The following is a 21,486-nucleotide window of genomic DNA, read 5'->3' as shown; positions in this document are numbered from 1 at the left end:
TTTCATACCCTTTTCCTCTGATCTCGCAGTTCGAGCAAGGATAGCAGAGACTCCTTTTCGGCTGGACAACTGCCTCGCAACCACAGAGCACCCGGCTGGCAGGATCAGGCTCTGACTTTAGGTGCTGTCTCCTGCAGCAAAGAAGCAGGTGGTGTCCCCTTGTGCGAGGCCTGACACGGTTGTGGCCCTGAGCTTTGGTCGTGGCTGACGGATGCTACTGTAACCACACTAGCTGAGTGTGCCTGAAATGTAGTCCATTTTTCTCAGGGCTTATGGAATATTGGCTCTGTGCTCTTGGCGTCGCAAGGCTCAGCAAAGATAATTTTAGACAGGAACAGAAAGTCTCTGTAAACCTTACAGTCATAGCTGTTTCACTGGCAGAAACAAAGCCATGAGAAGCCCATTGCTGTGTGTTGCTGAAACATTCTGCTTGGTAGATGCACTGGAGTAAAAACTTTAAGGGAAATTTTGGGGGAGGAGGAGAACGTAAAGGTGCTTTCCTGAAACTGCTCTGATGCTCCATTCCTTTTCTGAGGAGACGGTGTGGCACAGCAGGCAGCGGGCAGGAAGCGAAAGCCCTGAGTCTGTTCCAGACCCCTGCCCTGGCCTGTGGGGTGAGGCTGGGCACGCTGTTTTTCCCCTTTACCTTAGTTTCCCATTTGCGAAGTGCTAACGTTGTTACCGCCTTTTCTGTAACACAATTTGAGATTTAGTGGTGATTAGAGATGGATGTTTCTTATAAATACGTGCTATTTTTACAGCAATGAAAAGGCTGTCCTAAATTGGTAAGGATGAATGCCAGAACTCATATTCTTTTTAATTTGCTCTGAACTTCCACAGTTGCTGCAGGTTGCAGTCCTTTTAATTTCTGTACGGTAAAAACTCTGCAGGCTATGAACAACTGGACCAAAATCTGACCCTGCTTGCTGCTGTAAAACCTGGCTAATTTTATCAGACTCATCAGAACCATTCTGTATTGAATGCAATGGAGAAGGCAGCCTATTACCCCTGGGGCATTTTCACCACGCAAAGGAAGAAGGAGGAAATAACTCAAAAAGGCAGCTCAGGAATGGAACAGCCCCATATTAATTGAAATATGCAAGAATGTCATCAAGCTGCTCTCCTACCTGGCATGTTTAATTTTTTTTCCTTTTTTTCTTTTTTTCTTTGCTTTTGTTGCCACTCAAGTGCCTGTCTGAAGTACTTTGTGTGATGAGAATGAAACGCATCCTGCCCCAGAATCAGCATAAGGACTAGCCACTACTCAACTCTTGCTTAAATCCTCAAAATAGGCAAGGAGCAAAACTTACAATGATGTGTTGATTTCCCTGCGTACGCGTGAATTGGATCTTAAACCCCCTCGGTCTGACAAGGGAAGCTCATATTGAGCACACTGACGCCTTCAGCTCCTCAGAACCAGCGTGTAAAGCTTTAAGCAGCAGCTCTGGCTGTGTTACCCGTATGCTTTGCAGCGTTTCATGTGGTTACACTCCTGAGCTGTTGCTGTAAGACGGGTCTGTGTGTGCAACCCCTTTTATAGAGGGGGAGGGCTGAGCTGAGAGAGGCTGTGTGACTCTCCCAGCCTCGGGCAGGAAATCTGTGGTAAGTCTGATGAAGTCTTCATTGCCTTTACAGGGTTACACCCTAACCTTTAGGCCATCTCTTCTCTGCATGTAAAATGATAATGCTGCTACATTGAATGTGGCATGGCTGCATGATTTTCTTAGAGAATAAGCACTCGTGGCTCATGTGGGCTTTGTTCCAGGTGTGGAGGTGGTTGCTGCTGAGATGTATCTGCAATGCCATTAATGATTTTTTATTTCCTTACGAAATTAACCCCACTCCTCTCACACTGCGACCCAGACAGAAGGTTATTGTAGCAGGTTGGTTTTGTTTTTTTTTTTTGTCTGGTAGGGTTTGTGCTTAGCTGCATCAGAGTAACAAAGAAACCTCTTGGAGGTGCATTGCTTCTGCAGGAGGACTCTTTCTCCTGGCTTGGGAACTGCAGGCCTGTTTGTGTTCGTTGGGGCTGTGACCACTTGTTGAACCTGTCTACGTTTAGCTCTCAGGAATGGGGGGAGCTTGGCTCTTGTACCTGGGGTAGTTAAAATTGGGGGTTCATTATAAGGCAGGCTTCTGAGGGTAAGATTAGATGGTGTGTGAATTAGCCCTACCACATGCATCACCAATCGTGCAAGATGCTGTACAGGCATAGACTGGAAAATCCCCACCCTAATCTGCTTACTGTCTAACCATGAGATAAGAAACACATGGGGTAATGAAAAAGGCAGCAACGAGACCATATTAGTCAGCATGACGGGTGCTCATCAACAGCAGCCTGATAGCTGGGAAGGATTTGCTAGAAGGTAGAGAAAGGCCCTTCAAAAGGCCTTTCAGAATGTCCAAAGATTACGAAGTAGCGCTGAATGTGATTTCCAGGAACGCGGTGGTATATGAGGGGGGTGCTCTGAGAATTTAGGGTGGTTACTGGCAGCCTGACTTGCGGGCAGGTATAGAGAGGTAAGCGCTCATTTCCAAAGCACAGCCCTGGCCACTGTGACGAGAAGCCAGAGAGCTGTGAGAGCTGGTTGTGCCAGCGGCATTATGGGTGGGTGCTAGGGAGAGCAAGCACACCAGGTTGTGCTCTCTTATTTTTTTGCTTTCCAGTGTATCAGTTAGTCTAAACCAGGGTGTTGCTTTCCAGGTGAACCTGCCTCAGACAAGACTCCTATTGCTTCTGCCCCTTGGACTGTGCGAGGTGAGGTGCAGGAGTACGAGGATATTGCAGAGGGACAAACTGGAAAAGAGGAGGGTCTCGCTGGGTTTCCTGCAAGTGTGCGGGTAGACAGCACATGGAATCACGGAATTTCAGAGTTGGAAGGGACCTCTAGAGATCATCTAGTCCAACTCCCCTGCTAAAGCAGGATTGCCTAGAGCACGTTACTCCGGACTGTATCCAGGTGGGTCTTGAAAGTCTCCAGAGAAGGGCACTCCACAACCTCCCTGGGCAGCCTGTTCCAGTGCTCTGTCACCCTCACCGTAAAGAAGTTTTTTCTCATATTTGATTGGAACTTCCTATGTTACAGCTTGTGCCCGTTACCCCTCATCCTGTTACTGGGAACCACTGAAAATGGGAAGCACGCAGCCATGGATGGGAACGTCTGACAGTATCCTTGACCTCTCTCCTATCTGCATTGTGTGTGTGATCACAGCAGGATGTGGTCTTTATGTGTAAATCAAGAACGGGGTCAAGAGTGGCTTGATAGCTATAGCTCTACTAGCCATCTGGGCTGATAACAGGGCCACAGTGAGCTATATATTTCTGTTGCGGTTGATCTTGTCCAAGGAAGTGGCTGTAGGGATGTCTCCACTGACAAATAAGGTAGTGTGAGTGGACCAGCCCTTTCCCACTGCCCTCTTTAGATCTTTTTGGTGCTTGGATCTGTGATGGTCGCCCATGCTTGGTATACTGGCTCTCCTCTGGCACACTGGCTGGGGAAAGGCTAGCTGGTCTGGTGGGATGAACCAGCTTGGTGGGCCCATCTGTTTCTAGTCTTCAGCAGCCAATGTTGTCTTTCTGAGCCATAGCATTGCCCGAGTAGCACAGCTCAGATCTCTTGATGGGTAGTCACACAACAAGCTGTACATGGGTGCTGTCAAGCAGCATGACTTGCAGCTGCATTTCTGAAGGAGGCCAGGAAGCACGGGTTGCCAGTCGATAGTGTATGGGCTGAATCTGGCCCGCCAGAGCAACTTTTTCTTTGTGCAGGCTACCCTACAATCCTTCCCCAGGGCTCTGACACTTCAGCTCGTTCAAAAAGACTTGAATGTAACCAAAACACAACTCCCGGACAGTGCTTCCCCCGTCAGATCCCTCATCACAGAAGTCTTTCTCCCAACATACGATGCTTTACTCAAAAAGGTACTTCTGACCGTTGCTCCAGCTGTAGGGGCCTCGCCTGTGGGCAGGCAGTTGATTTACCCTCCTCTCTTGGTTCTTGAGTCTCTCTGTCCCAGATTCAAAATCAATCTCACCCTGGTTCAGGGTGGAGGTGGCCCTGCGGCCGTGAGATGTCCTGCTGGGGAGGCCGGGCCCTGGGGCAAAGCAAGGCTGGTGTTTCCCAGCAGTTTTGAGGACAGTGCCCATCACGGGCTGGTGGAGTGGGAGAGCAGAGGGCGGCTGTCCCCTGCCAGGCCAGCTGCCTGCTGGTGACTGAAGGCAGGGCACCATCTGGTGGCATGAAAAGAATTTGTCTGCACATCTGTTGGAGAGCAGTCCTGGCTTTCTCATCCAGATACAAACTAGTAGTTTCCAACTTTTTTTTTCTTTCCTTTTTTTTTCTTTTCTTTTTTTTTTCCTCCCTGCAGAGGGAATTGCCCAAGGACAGGCTCTGCTAGGGCCTGAGATGCGACAGCTCTGCTCCCATTAGAGGTGTCCTAGGTTAGATCAGAGGTCTGTCTAAGCCTAGTATCCTCTTCCTGACAGCAGATGCCTGGGGAAGGATGGACAAAGGCAGTAAGCTGTCAGCAGGAGATCAGCTAGATGGTCTGCCGGCCTCCAGTGTGCAGGCAGGAATGTCATGAGTTTGACATCGTACCTCTATTTTGAATAACCTTCTGTGGATTTCATCCTTCCTGATTTTGAGTCATCACCATTTGAACCCATGAAGGTTCCTAGCGTTCACTGCACCTTGTGGAGGGGCAGCTGCGCAGGAGGCTTCTGCCCTGGGCCAGGAGGTGGGAACAGCTGTCCGGGGTTGCATGGGCATCGTTCATCTCATGCTGGGGCTTGTGGCTCAGAGCACCTGCCAGAAAGGATTGGTGGCATGTCACTACTGTCTCTCTTTTCTAGGTCCATTGGAGGGACCAGATATGCCAGATGTGTCCAGACTGTGGATCTGTTAACCTTCAAGCAGAGAGGAGCACTGGCACACCGCTGAGAACCACGTGTCAAGGTGAGCGTTAAGGAGTGAGCCTTGTATGTGAGCTGTCTGTATGAAATGGGGTGGCTTGGCTCCTCTGGATCCCCTGAGACCCCAACTGTGAGGGCTACTGGAGCATGACTAAGAAGGAAGTGCTAAAAATCAGGTAGAGAACAGTGGAAGTCTGTTGTTTTGTGAAAATCATGGCAGTCAAAGCTCTTTCTCATCCAAATCCTGGGTTTTTTTTGCTGGATCTTGCTTCTGTTTCGGGGTCTTCTGAAACCTAGATGTTGAGGATTGAGGTGTTTCTCCCCTCGGCTGGCAGGTTAGACATGTGTGGGCATTTCTCCAAGCAGACCGGTTTCATGCACTTCCCTTTCATTTTACTGTTGGCTTCCCATAGAATCACAGAATTATTTTGGTTGGAAAAGACCATAAAGACCATTTAGGTTGAAAAAGGGCCATGAAGATGGTCAGAGGGGTGGAGCACTTCTCCTGCGAAGACAAACTGAGAGAGTTGGGGTTGTTCAGCCCGGAGAAGAGAAGGGTCCAGGGAGACCTTATAGCAGTCTTCCAGTACTTAAAGGGGGCCTACAGGAAAGATACGGAGGGACTCTTTTATCAGGGAGTGTAATGATAGGATGAGGGGTAATGGTTTTAAACTGCAAGAGGGTAGATTTAGGTTAGATATCAGGAAGAAATTCTTTACTGTGAGGGTGGTGAGGCACTGGAACAGGTTGCCCAGGGAAGCTGTGGATGCCCCATCCCTGGAGGTGTTCAAGGCCAGGCTGGATGGGGCTTTGAGCAGCCTGGTCTAGTGGGAGGTGTCCCTGCCCAGGGCAGGGGGGTTGGAACTACATGATCTTTAAGGTCCCTTCCAACTCTAACCATTCTATGATTCTGTAAGACCTTTAAGATCATCGAGTCCAACCGTTAACACTGCCAAGTCCACCACCAAACTATGTCCCTAAGTGCCATGTCTACATGTCTTTTAAATAACTCCAGGGATGGTGACTCAACCACTTCCCTGGGCAGCCCGTTACAATGCTTGATAACCTTTTTAGTGTAGAAATTTGTCCTAATATCTATTCTAAACCTCCCCTGGTGCAACTTGAAGCCATTTCCTTTTGTCCTATCTCTTGTTACTTGGGAGAAGAGTCTGACGCCCGCCTTGCAACAACCTCCTTTCAGGTAGTTGTAGAGAGCGATAAGGTCTCCCCTGAGAGATGTCCCATAAGACATCCCATCAGCTTTCCTGTTCTCTCACTAGCGTCTCGGATTCCCGGAACAGTGCTGTCCCCTGTTTTCTTTGGACTGGAGCCACAGTAGCCCCTAGAAAACACTCATCTGGCTGGTTGCTGTTGCTTTTGTCATGTAACCAAATGCAGGTACCTCCTGGCCTGTGAACGTGTGTCCCAGCACAGCTTGCCAGCCTGGGGTGGAGAAAGGGCTGCAGAACTGTAAGGAGCAGGCTGCGAGCCAAGAGTTGTGCCAGGCTCTGAAACAGGTACTCCTGCACTAAAAGTCATCTTGTCCAGTGTTTAGGTCTGGCTGCTCTCAGTGCTCTCAGAGAGGGCAGCATAGGACTGGTTTTCAGTTATGCCTTTGTGCCTTCCACGTAAGAAGGGAAAAGCAGTGGGGCCACTGAAAGTCCATCTTTGCAAATTCACATTTTGCCACCAGAGAGCTCCCATCCTTCACACCAGTCCAAGGGTGAGGAAATAATGGCCAATATGGCAAAAAAGTCCCTCAGTCTCTACCACATCCCAGCTTTCATTGTAAGAGCTAGACTCTGTGATGCTTGCTCTGACTTTTTAAAAAAAATAATATTCTTTTAGTGCTTGGGAGAGTTTTGCCCCTTCATTGCAGGCTTCGTATGAAAGGGGGAATGATGAGGCTGGGCATATTAAGCTGGCTAATCCGAGAAAACACAGTGAGCAGGTGAAAATCTGGTGGCAGCGATACACTTTTCCTCTCGCTGGTGGTTCTGACAGTCTTGCTGATGGAATAGCAGAGCTTGAGAGGGTCTGCCTGAAGCACTAGCCTTACTGCTAGTAGCCCTACAGAAGAATGTGGCACTTCTGCTTGCATCTGTGACTTATGGTTCTAGTGTTGGCACATGCAGTAAGTTTAGCTTTGTACTAATTTCAGTTTGTAATCACTAGTGATATCACTCTTCCTGTTTAATTACAGGGTTGAAGTATTAATTCCCCCGAATAATGTAATTCTGGCTTTTTCCATCCACTCTCCTTCCTTCTAATGCCTGGCTCCTTTCCCTGCTCTTACCTGGCACTTTCACAAACGTATATTCCATCCTCCCACATTTCTGCTTTGCTGAGGAGACAAGTCTTCCCCACTTGGAGGAAAAGATGGGTAATTGGTTTAGTTCATTGAATATGTGAAACTGGTAACTGAAAAATTAGTCTTGGATGAGCAGTGTGAACGCTACAGTGAGTTTGGAAAAATGAGTGTGCTCCCTTTTTTGGGGCCTCATGTGATGTCTTGCCTTCCTTCTGTCCCATGCTGAAAGCCTGAGGAAGCCCTGGTTCACCTGAAGCCTGTGAGATGTCAGCCAAGGAGCAGTTCTTCCCTTTGTGGCCACCCCTGTGGCATTGTAGCAGAGATTATCCTAGCCTTGGGAGACAGGCCTGTTTTGCAATGTTAGCCCTTCCCTGGTCACGACCAGCTCTGGCTGCACTGGGCAGTAGCAGCACACAAGATTGCCCCAAGCTAGGCATAGAAGCTTCTGGCAGTCCTAAGTACGGATCGTTCATGCATGTCCCTGTTTGCAACAAAAGACTGCAGCAGCTCTAGGTAGTTTGCAAGAGGCCCCCCGGGGCATTGATTTTGTTTTTGAGAGTGCTGGGTTAGGCAGAATTGCCAAAATAAGCCAGAAGCAAACCTGCAGAACTGAACAGCCGGCTCAGAGATCTCATCTGCAAAACACTGTCTCCCTCCTGCTGAGCTCCCTGCTCTGGGTGCAGAGCCTGATTCTCACTCCAGCATGCAGGGATTTTAAAGAGGGTATGAATTAATGCTGGTGCCATGTGAAGTGTCCTGACTTTCTCCTGAGCAGCGAGAAGTATCTTTAGCATGAATGAGAATTGGCTCCAATGCTGCAGCAGCTGTAAAGCGAGCTCCACTTTTAACTGAAATAGGTTGCATTTTCACTCGCGTTTTTGCTATCCAGATTTGCACTAGAGACTTATATCTAAAGAATGTATATCTTCAGTGATCATCAGAACAGCTGCTTAGCCCAGAGGAATCCTGCTTTTCTAACAGAGCTGCAACACAACTGTGTCAGCACCAAAACCCTGGATGGAGATCTGCATCCTGGAAGGCTGTCTGACCGCTTCAAAGCAGTGAGACACTTGCAGTTGTAAACCTGGTGCAGGTCAGGGGAAATATTTCAAAAGTTAGGATGAGTTTGGGGGCATATATATTGGAAGATCAGTGTGTGCTAGTGTGCATCTGTGTGTGAATATCCACAGGCAAAAAAGAGCCAGGGCTCTTCCAGAGTGGGAGAACTTGCTTCATCACTTATTTACATGCTCCAACACTTGCATTTTCATAAGGCGTAGATATTTCATGTATTTGCCAGAACAAACATAGCACAGGACTCTTCTAAGCTGTTGATGAAATCATTGAGGGCTCCACGTCTACTTGTGATTTTCCACTTCCTTGAGTTTACTTTGAGATGTGAACAAAAAATCTGGCACTCACAGGCACCATGTGGATTTGTGATAGTCTTGGGAGCACTGCTTCTCCATAAAACAATGTCTTGATCACATCCAAGCACAGATGTTGTTTGTTTGTCTGTGACAGGTGTAGCATCAATGGTATTTGCTTGTTGAGCCGTCCAAGTCAGGCTTTAATGGGAATTCTTTAAAAAAGTTACAAATAGTTCATTTCAGTACACTGGTTCAGTAAACACTGCAATGAGCTCTTTGGAAGAGAGGCTGAATTATACAAATAAGAGAGTAATGTATGGAGGGGAAATGGACAGCTTTTTTTATGGCATATTGCACTGGTTACCAAGCCTTATGGTTTTGTCAGCCATCTAAGGATGTTGTATGTATTTTATTTTTTTTCTTAAAATGCCAGCTGCTGGAATGAAGATATTGCATAAGAGTCTCCATTTTCTCTTTTTAAAAAAAGTAAGTTTCTAACCCTCGTGGTTGCTTAGAAAAACATGAAAACATGAGCTGAATGTTCCAGATAGGATGTTGAAATCAAGACCAAACACAATGGAAAATTTGGTTCATAGCTTTAAAATCCAGATGGCAAATAAACAGCCTTAGATTGACTTAGAAATTCTGCAGTTTGGAAATGAATCAATATCTGACTTCTGGGACCTGAGTGCTGGCATGAGGGCACATATGATTTTGGAATCAGACTGTAGTCTCCTTTTGGTTAGGCAACACTGATTTTTATAAAAGGTAAATATTTATTTAAAATAAAAATTTTTTTCAATATTTCTCTGGTGAGAACACCTCTGTTTCAAAACTTTCTTGAGCATTCCTTGAGTCGCATTTTGCCTCTTTTATTTTTTGTTTCTCAACTAATTTTGTTTTGTTCTGAGTTGAGAATTTCAACCTGAATCTCTTTTGGTTCATGCTTCTTTCCCTTTTGACTTTAGTGTTTCTGTCTGGAGATTTCCTTTTGGTTTAGTTTTGATGTTGACCTCAAATTTGGTGTTTCCTTCCTTTGCTCATTTTGTCTTTTTCATCCTGTTCTTTGCTTTTCAGCTTCGTTTTGAGCTGGTGCTGGAAAATTCCACCTTGGGTGGTGGGTGATGTTGCACCTGGATATTGCCTTTTATCAGCTGATTGTGTGATGTTTCTGAGTGGCTCAGTGCAGCCACTCAACGTCACATTTGAGCTCATCTTCTTGTGACTAGGGAAGTTGTTGGCTTGTTTTATTTTTTCCAGAGGAGATGACTGAATTTTTAGTGAAAGACATGCACAATGCAGGAATTCATGGAGAGGGAATTTCAGTTCTCCAAGCAGAACTGCCCCTGAGGGTCTGCAGTGGCAAACTTTGTGGCCACTTCAGTGCTGGTGAAGCAGTTGGGTGGTGTGAGAGAAGTTGGAGGATGAAAAACAGAGATCCTTCTCTCTCCTATCACCTATTGTGTGACATAGCAGTGATGATTGTGTATCTTCATTCATGCTGCAGCCTTAAGACCAGGTTGTTCTTGCACTCCACTCCTGGAGCTAACAGGCAAATTCAAGATCAGATGCTAGCTTGGCCCAAACTGTGGTGCTTTCTGAAAGTTGGAAGATGGAGGTCTAAACACACTTGCTGTGGGCCTAGGATCTTGCTCTTAGGAGCTGGCTGGATTGGGCACAGCCCCACACACAGCAGCTAGCCTGAGCTTAGTCCTTCCAGCATGAATATTTAGAGCTCAAGTTATCAGCCAGCAATGAGAACAGAAACCCTGTTGTATCCCAGGCCTTAACCCTGTCCTTTGTCTTGCAGAAGAGTTCCCAGTTCTGACCTGACTCCAGGTTTATGTCATAAACTGTATTTCCTATTTGCAGAATGAAAATAAAGCCCTGGTTATTGGAGTCCCAAGGAACAGCAGCAGGATGAGTATGACTTACACGGGAAGCTCATGGCAGGAGTATGCATTGGGGAAGTCCTGATCCAGGGAAGGTGAGGAACCAGCATATAGCACTGTCCAAGGCTGACAGCTCATCTGAAGAGGATCCTGAGGTACGTGTGACGTCTATGGGTGCATGAATGAAAGAAAGGGATGGTGGTGTGAAGTTACTATATCTCTGCATAGCCCAGCTGCAGATTAAATAATTTCTTCGGAGCCAGTACAGCTAGCAGCCCTTTTTCAGAGAACCGTCATCCTGCTCTAAACTTGTACTGGACTGTTTTGGAAAGAGTATGGTTTCTCTTCTAGATTGTGGGAGGCAGGTTGCTTCCCGTGTGTCTGTATTTAGGGGAGAAACCAACCAGGGGTGGGCATTAGTGCTTCCACACGGTATTGAACTCTGCAACAACCCTTGCAGACTGCCATCTCTTAGCCTCTCCTGCACTCAGGCTCCCAGCATTTAGGACCATGTCGTCCTTGGGGAAATTTCACCTAGGTGAAATGATGTTTTTAGACCAGGACTATCCAGTGTTTAGGATGAGACAAAGTACTATTCCTGGTGTGATTTTTCTTTTCCAGATGTCTTTAGTTATTTTATTAAGGTTAGAAATCCACAGAATAAGATCTGCAGCTCTGAGCATCATATATATGAGGTAGAAGTGTCTTAACCGTAGACAGGCTTGCTAGAGCTTATTTGTCAGAGTCCTTGTCTTCAGACCTTAAGCGTTTGTATTTATCATCCTGTAGTTTATCCTGTAGTAGACCCATGGCTGTCCAGGGCTTTGATGCCATATGGATAATTAGAAGTCATGCTTTTATATTTCATCACATTCAGGCCTTTCGCAGTATTATTAACCTCAGATGGCCCCATATGTACTGGGTGCAAGGCAAGGGCTGATCCTTGCATTAAGCAACGTATACAACAGGCTGCCAGAAGGTAAGGGCATTTTAAACCAAGAAAGAGAGGTGCCTCCAAGGTTTAGCTGCCGTAGGCTGGACCCTGAGTAACCTGATCAAGCTGGATCTGCTTTGAGCATTTAGCTGGACTTGATGACTTCCAGAAATCTCTTCCAACCTATATTGCTCTCTGATAAATTCATCCTCATTATATTGCAAGGGAGGACTTGCTAGAGACCACGTAGGAAATCTGTAACAGAACCAGTGCATCTGGTAACACACCCTGCATCCTGCCACTGAGTGAGGCTGCAGCATGCCCGAAGGTAGGCTGAGCTATCCCAGCTCTAATGAATAAAAGCAAGAGTGGCATACCTGGGAAGAGAGTGAAGTGGGGAGAGGCATTGCTTTGAGCCACACATCAGTTCACGCCTCATAGCACAGACTGACTTATCTGTGTTTGCCACCCTTTAATAAGTGATGCGTACGCAAATTTCAGAGGAAGCTGTTGGATGGCATATAGTGATTAGAAGCACTTGAGCAGGCAGAGAGAGAGAGAGAGAAAGTTAGAGGTGGCATGGCCAGGTCTATGAAGATACTGTGGCACTGCTGGTCTCCAGAGCAACTGGTTACCCACTTCTCAAAACACTCATTTCTGAACTGCTACTTAAAATTCCTCAGTGAGGACTTTGCAGGAAGCGTGACCTTAGAATGGGGCTGGTGGGAGTTGGCATGCTTGCTGGAGCAAGACGCAGTAGCAGAATGAGTGAAAAATCCCATTTTTTATTTTTATTTACAGGCTTTCTCAGGCTCTCCTGAAACGCTAAAGCATGTGGGAGTTTGACCATCAGAGCCCAAATCCGTGAGCTGTGGTAGACCTGAGAGAAGTGGTTTCTGACATATCTGATGCCTTCAGTGCTTATTTCTCCTTCCTTTTCCTTGCCCAGCTGGGATGTTTTTGCAAGGTGTCTGTGATGTTTCTCAGCAGTGTTTTTGATATTTGCCAGTAATGCCTGTGCCTGGTTGCTGGGCTTGTTTGGGAGCAGCTTGCTGGAATACTCTTATCTGGGAAATGTCTCCTGTGAGATGTTTGTTCTCTGTGAGGAGTTTGGTTTTTTCCTTTTTTTTTTTTTAAAAAAACAGGCCTGTTGTGTGAGAGCATGCAGAAAATCTGTTTGTTGGCCATGTTCTGTAGTATCTGCCATAAAAAGACAATATCTGTAAAATTGTCTGGTCCTGTAAATATTCTTGCTGATAAACTTGAGAGTATCAACAGAGAGAGCAAAGCGCTGTCGTGTGGTATAGTAAGAAACTTTTTTAGCATTGGCATACAAGGGATCTACTAAACTGTCTAGTTTCTTGTTAGAATATGGGTAGGACGGAACAGATAAAATTCAACTCTTAGATGTCAGAGGTGGAAGAGACCCTGAGTGTCCATTTTGTCCATTTCCCTGTCTACACGCAGGGTTAACCTAAGCAAAGCTTCGTAATAGCCGTTTGTCTGTCCGGTGGCATGGAGTCCATCCCCTCTCCTGGCAAACTGCTCCACATCTGAACAGGATGAACTAGATGTATCTATTCCTGTGGTGTTTGTAGGGAATCTGGATCTGTTGTTTCGTTGCATGCTGGAAGGCATGAATTCATTCCAGAATAAACTGAGCATGCATCTGGTTTATTTGTGTGCATGTTTGTGCTTCAAACCCTTGCTTGAGTGGTTGCTCATGGTGCTGCCCTCTTCTCTCTGCATTCCCAGAATTTTTCAGTTTGCGAGCAATTGTTCTTTGGGGCTCTACATCTCTGTCCTAATGAGCTGGGGGAAAGTTTGTCTGACCTGGGAATCAATAAGAGCTGCAGAATATTCTTGGAGAGTTACTGAATGGTTTGGCAGGGTGTTTTTACTGCAAAGATGCTCAGGTAAAAAGTCATGATTCCCAGTGTAATACTGTGAAAATTTACATTTATGTCCTCATTCCTTGTCTGGGTTGTTTTTGTAAGCCCTAGTTTTTGCAGGTTTTGTGCTGTGCAAAAGGCGGGAAGGTTAGTCCTCTCATTCCTAAGGCTAGGAGATGCCTTCCTAGCCTTAGGCCTACAAAATACACACATGGCTAAGGCATTGCCATGTTCTTCACGATGTCTCCACCATTGTTCCTTCACCTGTCCCCTGCCCCCTCCTCTGCTATCTATACCAGCCCCTTTTCAGTTTGTTAACCTTAGAGGTAGCCGATGTACTCCGTTTGCAGTGTGTCCTGGGCCTAAGAGATGAGTCCTAACTGGTAGGCTTACTTACTGATGTGCATTGGAAGTTCAGGGCTTTTGGAGCTGGGTGCTGACTTTGTCCTAGGGACAGCAGGTGAGGATTAACTTTGACACTGCAACATCAGGAGGCTGATGATCTCGAAGACTGCAGTTTTGGGTTGCTATAGACCTGGAGACTGCATGTCACCTGCTGCAAAGAGTTGGTGCACAGGCCCTGTGACCCTGGGCAGACGCAGAATGTAGTAGAGGGAGGTGAAGCCAGGGTTTCCTGTCCTCTGCTACATGAGATGTAAAGCAATGATTTTTGCATTCCAGGGTGTTTCTGTTGTCCTTTGGTATGCATCAGTGGATATGAAGATTGTTCTGAATCTTCTGAAGTCTGAGGAGCCTGAGAAAAACAGGCAGATGGTTTGATTTGTAGCAGGAAAATAAAAAAAGTGGGGAAAACATAACTTAGAAATCTGTTTCCACCCCTTGTCTCCAATAAAACTCTTTGGGGTACTATGCAGAAGGTGTAGGTTTGGAAGGAAAGGAATCTACCTTTGCATGCATCCTGGGATGCCTGTGAACTTGAGAGCTGAAATGGGTGGAGCCAAGTAGGAACACAGGAACAGTGCTGAACTTTGGGCCAGAACATGTGGCAGGCCAGATGGGAAGGAAGCTTGGAAAGAGCAGATGGCTCCCTAGCTTTTATATCTCCCGGTAGCCCCCAATGCACATGTATTTTTGCAGGTATATCCCTGAAGCATTCAGAAGAGTCAAGGAGATACTCCCCAGATACAGACTCTGCTTCCTTTTTCAGCTCTGTCTCAGACACTGGCTGGATGTGACCTGTTGGCATCTGTGGAACTTTCAGGCTAGACCTCTGCCTTTGGCAAAGTGCATATGGCAAATGGATGATAAAAGCTTACTATTTAAGGGTATGCATGGAGGGTGGTGGTGGAGAAGACTCTGCTTTTGTAAACCAGGGCCTTTGATTAAACAGGCAGTGAGTTCTTGCAATGGAAATTAGTTGAGTAGTGCTCTGTCATCCACACTGGTTTACTTGCTGTGGGACATACTGTTGAAGCATCTTCATGCCTGGACTTCTGCCACAGAATAATCATGTGGGTTTTATGTTTCCTTGTTTTCCCACAGGTGTCAAGGCGACACTCGGAAAACATTTGCCTTAGTACAAATGCGGACAGGACTGTGGTTGTGGGGGTTTGCAAGCAATGTGATCTCACCCATGACCCTAGATGCCGTGACAGAACCTGGCATCTCCCTGCTCTACCTCCCCTTCTGTGCCTGGCTCATCTTGACTCCTCTGTACTTGGCACTGGGGATGTTGTGTTGCAAACATACCTTGCTGGAGAACATTTCTGCACTTCCTCGCAGTCATGCCCCAAGTCAAGGTGTGGCTGGTTACCAGACCAGCTCCATGTTTGTTCCTGTAGATCCATTGCTGCCTTCTGGCATTGCTTCACATCACACTCTTCGCTGTGGGCTTGCAGCTCCATACAAATAACAAGCCTCCCTGGGACTGTCTGTCAGGTGGCCTTGCTCAGCCTGATCCCAGCTCAGGGCTTACATATCATGCCATACCTGGCCACTTGCAAGGATGTTGCCTGATTGCTAGGGTGGGCAGGAAGGGAAAGAAGGCAATTTCCTGGCCATGCTGTGAATTTTAGAGAAAAGATACATACATGAGGTTTTGGGAAGCGGGGATAACAGATTCCATTCAGTGAGACACTCGGGCAGTGGAGTTCCAAGGAGTGCTCGTTTGTCATGCAGTCAGAGGAAGGGTAGGATTGGTGCCTGAGTGCTGGGGTGAACAGAATTGAAGCAAGAACTGAACTAAGAGGTTGGCCAGTGTGTTTTCTTGACTTGGGAAGGAGGAAAAGGAGGGACTTGCCAGCTTGTGTTGAATAGTTGTGGCAGGGGAGGTTTAGATTAGATATTATGAAGAATTACTTTACTGAAAGAGTGGTCAGGCACTGGAACAGCCTGCCCAGGGAGGTGGTTGAGTCACCATCCGTAGAGTTATTTAACAAACATCTAGATTTGGCACTTCAGGGCATGCTCTGAAGGGCAGAGATTGTAGGTGGTTGGTTTTTTTTTTTTGTGTGTGTGTTTGTATAGTTGGACTTGATGGTCTCAAAGGTCCTTTCCAACCATGAAGATTCTATGATTCTATGAATATGTGTACCTGCAAGCCATTTCATAGGACAAAGTGTTAATAGGACTGGTCTGTTCCTATAGGTCTCACAGAGAAGCCAAAGAGTAAAGAGGATGAAATGTATGTGTGGTTCTGTACACACCCTCGCCCCTTCTCTTTTTGTCTACAGAAAGCGCAGTATTCCTACATATGAAGCACAGAGTTTGTGGTAGGTACTAGTTTGTTTCAGTGGCTTGGCAGGTTTTGCTGACTGTCATAAGGAGAGGGGTTAGATTTGGGCAATGTTCTTGAAGGGCCTTGTCGTCCTTTGCAGGGTAACTCTTCAGAATACTTTATGCCCCCTTGGAAGTTATCACTGTTGGTGCCTGTACTTTTTGATGTCATTTTCCTGGATAATCACTGGCATCGTCTGCCTTTGAGCACTCAGTGTATTTTACAGCTACAGTTTAATGTCTACTTCTTAAAACTCCCACTGAGAGAATTGGTGTGGTTGGTGACCAGGGCAGGTATTCAGCTGTCTCAGTCTCCACAGGATGACTTCTCTACAAAATAGGCAAAACCGTAATTACAGCTAAAGCCTCTTATTTCTTGTGTTTAATTGTGTATGTCTGGCAGCGAGGATGTCAATGAAGAAGCAGTGAGGTTCTTTCTGAGTTGATATTAATGGGAACAGACACATGGGGAGAGATACGAGAACTGCTTCCAGCCTAGAAGCAGCAGCTGCAGAAACAAGTGTTACTTGTTTAGCAAGACTGTGGTATGCTCAAGAGGAAGAAAATGCATGAGTCTGGGCTTCAGCAGTTGGGTCCCAGGTCTCAGCCCTGCTAATGGTTGCCTGAGAGCCCTAGGTAAATCATCTCACTTCCTGCTTCCTGTTCCCCATTTGCTTATACTGGGAGCTCCCTGAGCCAAGGATCATCTCATGAAGTTGAGAGCCAGCTGACCACCCTCATCTTATGGGCCATGTCCCCAAATGCACACACGGCCTCGGACTCTTCTCTGATCCTGGGACCAACTGTTGGTTTACTTCTGTTTGTTTTTTTTTTCTTTCCAGAATCTCTAATCTCTAATTTCAACTGTTTGGCGACTGAATGACTCCTGGAGTGGCAGGATGCTTTCACCACTTAAATCCAACAGTGTGGGCTTCACAGCAGAGGATGGCTTGTTGTGGGGGCTGGTTGGGCTGTTGTTCTCTTGAGCAAGGTTGAGAGGGTTTTGAAGAAAGCTGCTTTTATGTGGGGTCAGGGTCAGTGAGGACTGCAGAGGCAATTATTCTATCTTCAGTGGGATTGCCCCCGCTTGCCGCAGGCTTCAACTCGTCTCACCCCAGCAGTGAGTCACACGTCGTGATTGAGCTGGTTAGGCCCAGGCAGGGAAGGGAGAACAGCGAGGAATCAGAGCTGGAGGCATCTCCAGACCCTGCCTGATCCCTGGCTGGAGTCAGAAGGGGAGCAGAACAAGGGCAGCTTAGAGGTCCCTCCCTTAGAGGTTTCCTTTTTCCCATGGCCACTCTCTCAGCCCCTTCTGTTCTGTGGATTCCCCACAAACCCCAGCTTCTGCCTCATGCAAAAGGCTGTGCTTCCCCTGGTACCACTCCTCGCTGAGTGAGAACCCTCTGTGCTCATTCTTCCCCTGGTAGGGGATGTCCAGTTACACAGACACTGTGTCTTAAGGACAGCCTCTTGGCTTAATTCACTGCCCTTGACATGTGGTTCCCTCACCCATGTTGGCTATGGAAAGCCCCTTAGAAGGCCCCCAGTGTTGCTCGTGATGAAACAGATGGGATTTCTAAGGAGCCTAAATTGTCTCTTAACGGACTTGTAGAAGCAGATGTTAGAGTCCCTGGGTTTCAGGCAGTGGTGGTACTGTGTAGGTGTTCTCTGCATTTTTTGGGCTGTAATCTGTGTCATGGTAAGAGGTCTGCAACCTTCTTTTTCTCTCCTAAAGCAGCCTGCAAACCAGCATTCATAATAGGAAAGGTGAGACACTTTTAGTTTCTCTTGTGATTCTGGAAACTAGGGCCCTAGCAGGTACGATCATCTGGCAGTGAAGAGAGGATGTCCTGGTTTTGACCTAAGTTAGAGCCACTCCATTTCCTTGTGCAAGTCTTGTATAAGCAAAGGGGTGAATTACATCCAACACTGAGACTGCTGGGGTGACCTTGAAATACTGGACCCTTTTACAGCCAAAGTCCTTTGGGGTGGGGGGAAGAGAGCCTGCATTCCTGACATTATTGAAGTGGACATTGTTAATTATGTGTGAAGGTGGATTACTGCATGGCATGCAATGAGTCATTAATGTTAATCAATCAGAAGTACAAGGAATATGCCTTTTTCTTTATTAACAATAACCTCCTGGAGGGTCTTTGCCCCTATGGTTAAAAGGAAATATGCTGAGGGAAGAAAGAAAGAAATAATAACACAATTAAATGAGAGGTATTAAGGCATGTTTTCAATCTTCCTGTCCTGATTCTGGGCCTTGATTCAAATCTCATTCAATGTATTCAGCTATGTTGTGTGTTCTTGAGCAATAACCTTGCTTGTGCTGGTTTTGCAAGCCATCAGTTATACCCGAAATTTAATTAATAGCCATATTGACAGCTCCCCAAATTCACAGTTTACGTCTCCAGGAAAGATCTGATCTTCGAGAAAGATGCAGAAAGATCATACAGGACAGGTGGTCCCCCCAGTGCAAGCTGACTTCAGTGAACTCCCAATGATTCGTGGTATTGTGGCACTTAAGCACTGAACTCCTTCCTAGTGTCTGCAGATGCTATGCCAGCAGAGGAGAAGAAAGCAGCTCTTACTACTCAGACCTTCAAATTACCATGTAACAGGAACAGCGAGATCTAGGCAGAGGGACACAGTGGCAAGCAGCAGAAAGACAGGGCTTTACTGCACTACCTTCCTGTACACTGCTTTATTTTTTTTCTCATCAAAGCAAAGTTTTATCCTGGTATTTGAAAGAAAAATAGAAGGGGGCTTTGGGAGTAGTTTAGATGAATACTTTTGGAGAAGAATTGAATTTTTCCTTGGGGAGCCAACAAAGGGCTCAGGAGACATGTCCTCATCTTTGAAAGTTAGGGATAGCTAAGGCGTTAGTCCTACTACTCCTCTTTGAATCAAGAAAGCATTACCCTGCCTGGCAGAATGACATTATTTAGTTGCCTGTGCATTTTCGAGCCCAGAATTGGAGTGCTGGACTGTAAACCCTACAGGCTTCTTGCTTTGTACAGACTCAGCACAGTGGGACTCTGCTTGCTTTGCTTAGCACAGTGGGACCTCTAGGTAGGTAATGCTGCTTGATGCTGAAGTGGCCGTGGAGTACTTGTAATGATTGCCTCAAGGCATGCTCAGTTGCTCTCTATTTTCGTAGTGAAGTGCAGCCATGGTAAATAAGGCCTTTTTGCTGTTGAGTAATTTCCTACTAGATAAAAAACTGTTCAGCTGGAGTGCTGAAGTTTAATGTCCAGTATCTAAATGCCCGGTGGAATCCTTTGACCTGATATGAAGTGATTCAGAGTAACTGGAAAGAAATTATGAAGTATCAGCGTGGTTAATTAATTCCACATCCAGCTGCCTAACTTCTCTTTATTCTGTCCCCGCTGATTTTAGAGGTCCCCGGCATTTGAAAAGAGGAAGGGTTGAATGCACGTCAGTGCATTCTCCAAATGAGACTGCTTGCCTGATCAAGAAGTAACTGTTGAAACATCTGAGTGGCAATTTAGATTTTAAAAACAGCGATCTCTCAAGAATATAGGCTCATGCATCATTTTTACTAGCCTTGCTGCTCTCAGTTATTCAGGTAGTTATTTTTTTTATTGGATAGATATCTGTGTGTTTGTATGTGCATGGTTTTATTAGTTTATTCTTAACCTTGTAAGAAACATCTTTTCCCTAATAAATATCTCGTGAGTACTGCATGTTGCTTCTGGGCTGGTGCAGTGATGTATCATCACAGCCTTGCGTCTAAACCTTTATGGATTTAGTGTCCTTCCAGAGATCTCACAATAATTTACAGATTTTTTTTTTTTCCAAATTCCAGCCCCTGGACTCACATGAACATATGCAAACACTGTTATTCATTATACTGCATTTGATTCTGGCTGCCAGTTTGGCAGAGGAAAACTGGGAAATCTAGCGCTGATTTATGATTTATATATTTAAAAAAGGAATCAAAAAGCCGATTAAAAAAAGCACTTAGATTGTATTGCTTTAGAGATAATTCAAAGGTAATCTCCTAGCTTTAGGGAGCATGATTACTCATTTTTCAACATCTGAGGTTTGCTATCTTGTTGCTTAGTGACGGCAAAAACTGTTACCCCTCCTGTAGGCCGTGGTTTCTGTACTGAGTGACGTGCAGAGATTAGAGCTTTGTAGGCTGGCTTTCCAACCCCACAGGAACCAGCACAGGGCTGTGCTAAATGTAATTATCTTTAGACAAATGCAGATAGCAGGCCTGGAGTGGAGGTACTTGGATAACGTGCAATATGGGGATTTTTCTGGGAAGTGCAGCCAAACTCCGAAACGCTGTGCCCAGATAATAGCTCTGCGTACACGTTAGGAATCACCGAAGCTGAGAGCAGGTGACAAAATCTCCTACACTTAAATATATTCTTTTCCAAAAGAAGATGTGACCCCGTGTTTATTTTCATACTATGAAAGCAAACTTGGGAACATGGCCCATAGCAGCACTACCTATTGATGTGCGCCATCAGACTTTCACCTGCTGTTTCTATTATCCTTGGCTTTATGGGCTTGATCCTATGAATCTTACCCTTGAATTAAACTGGGGATTTTATCTTTCAGTCCCACTGAGGCAAAGCTGCCCATATAACTGTCTAACTGGAAAATGGTCTGGCTGACTGTATTTCACAGGATTCTCTGTGCCTGTACAGATGGCAAGAGGGTTTGGCTGGAGGCTAAAGAACATTTGAAGGAATTTCTGCAAACACGAACATATTCTAATAGCTAGACTTGTAAAAGCAAAGCTTTCACGTTTGAGAAATATATTTTTTGAGTGGTAGAGAATGAAGAAAATATTACCTAATTTATTACTGAATGCTTGTGAAAGACTTAATACTCATAAAACCATCAGCATGCCAAAGACAACAGAGGTGATCCTGCAGCGTGTCTCTGCACGTTTCCTTGCAAAACTGTGCCAAAGCTCCTTAATCCTGATCTTAATTATTTCAGGGGAAGGCATTTGCTGAACAAAGAACTGCAACTGTGTAAAGTCTGTGCACTGAGGTTTGTGAGGAAGCCAAAATATCCAGCCAGGGTGGAACTGGGGTCCACCAACACCATAGCATTGTGGCTGAGCTCTTAGGATTTTAAGTGGAAGGCCTGATCCATGATCCATGCAGCTGTTCCTACAGGAAGACCTCAGTCTGTAGGGGGAAGACTGAGGCACTTGACCACAGTAAATTACAATGGAACTAAAGCTTCCTTGTCCCTGCCCTACTGTCATATTCGTGAAAGCCTAATTATTATGCAGCTGGCAATCTGAGAAAGGGTATTTTCACATAATTTAATTCTTCCTTCTCATGTTTACACAATTTAATTCTTCATGCTCAAATGACCCCTTGCAAGATAGCCAGCCAGTGCCTTCCGTCCCTTTTTTACAGAAGTATGTGTTACACAGATTGCTGG

The 21,486-nt window shown here is 45.9% G+C and overlaps 1 long non-coding RNA gene across 2 annotated transcripts; it reads left to right on the top strand.

Annotated features, from left to right (window-relative positions):
* Window positions 1–438: 438 nt before the first annotated feature.
* On the top strand, window positions 439–19,971 carry LOC128907282 (uncharacterized). Of its 2 annotated transcripts, XR_008465547.1 has the most exons (6): window positions 439–1,883; window positions 2,705–2,960; window positions 3,087–3,922; window positions 4,853–4,955; window positions 10,466–10,640; window positions 12,221–19,971. It is a non-coding gene; the product is annotated as an uncharacterized LOC128907282 (long non-coding RNA). The 2 variants fall into 2 exon arrangements; XR_008465546.1 differs by having other exon boundaries at window positions 3,087–4,955.
* Window positions 19,972–21,486: the final 1,515 nt, after the last annotated feature.

The sequence above is a fragment of the Rissa tridactyla genome, chromosome 3 (genome assembly GCF_028500815.1).
Source record: "Rissa tridactyla isolate bRisTri1 chromosome 3, bRisTri1.patW.cur.20221130, whole genome shotgun sequence".
In the NCBI taxonomy this organism is placed as follows: Eukaryota; Metazoa; Chordata; class Aves; order Charadriiformes; family Laridae; genus Rissa; species Rissa tridactyla.
This window is presented reverse-complemented; position numbering and strand designations above follow the sequence as displayed.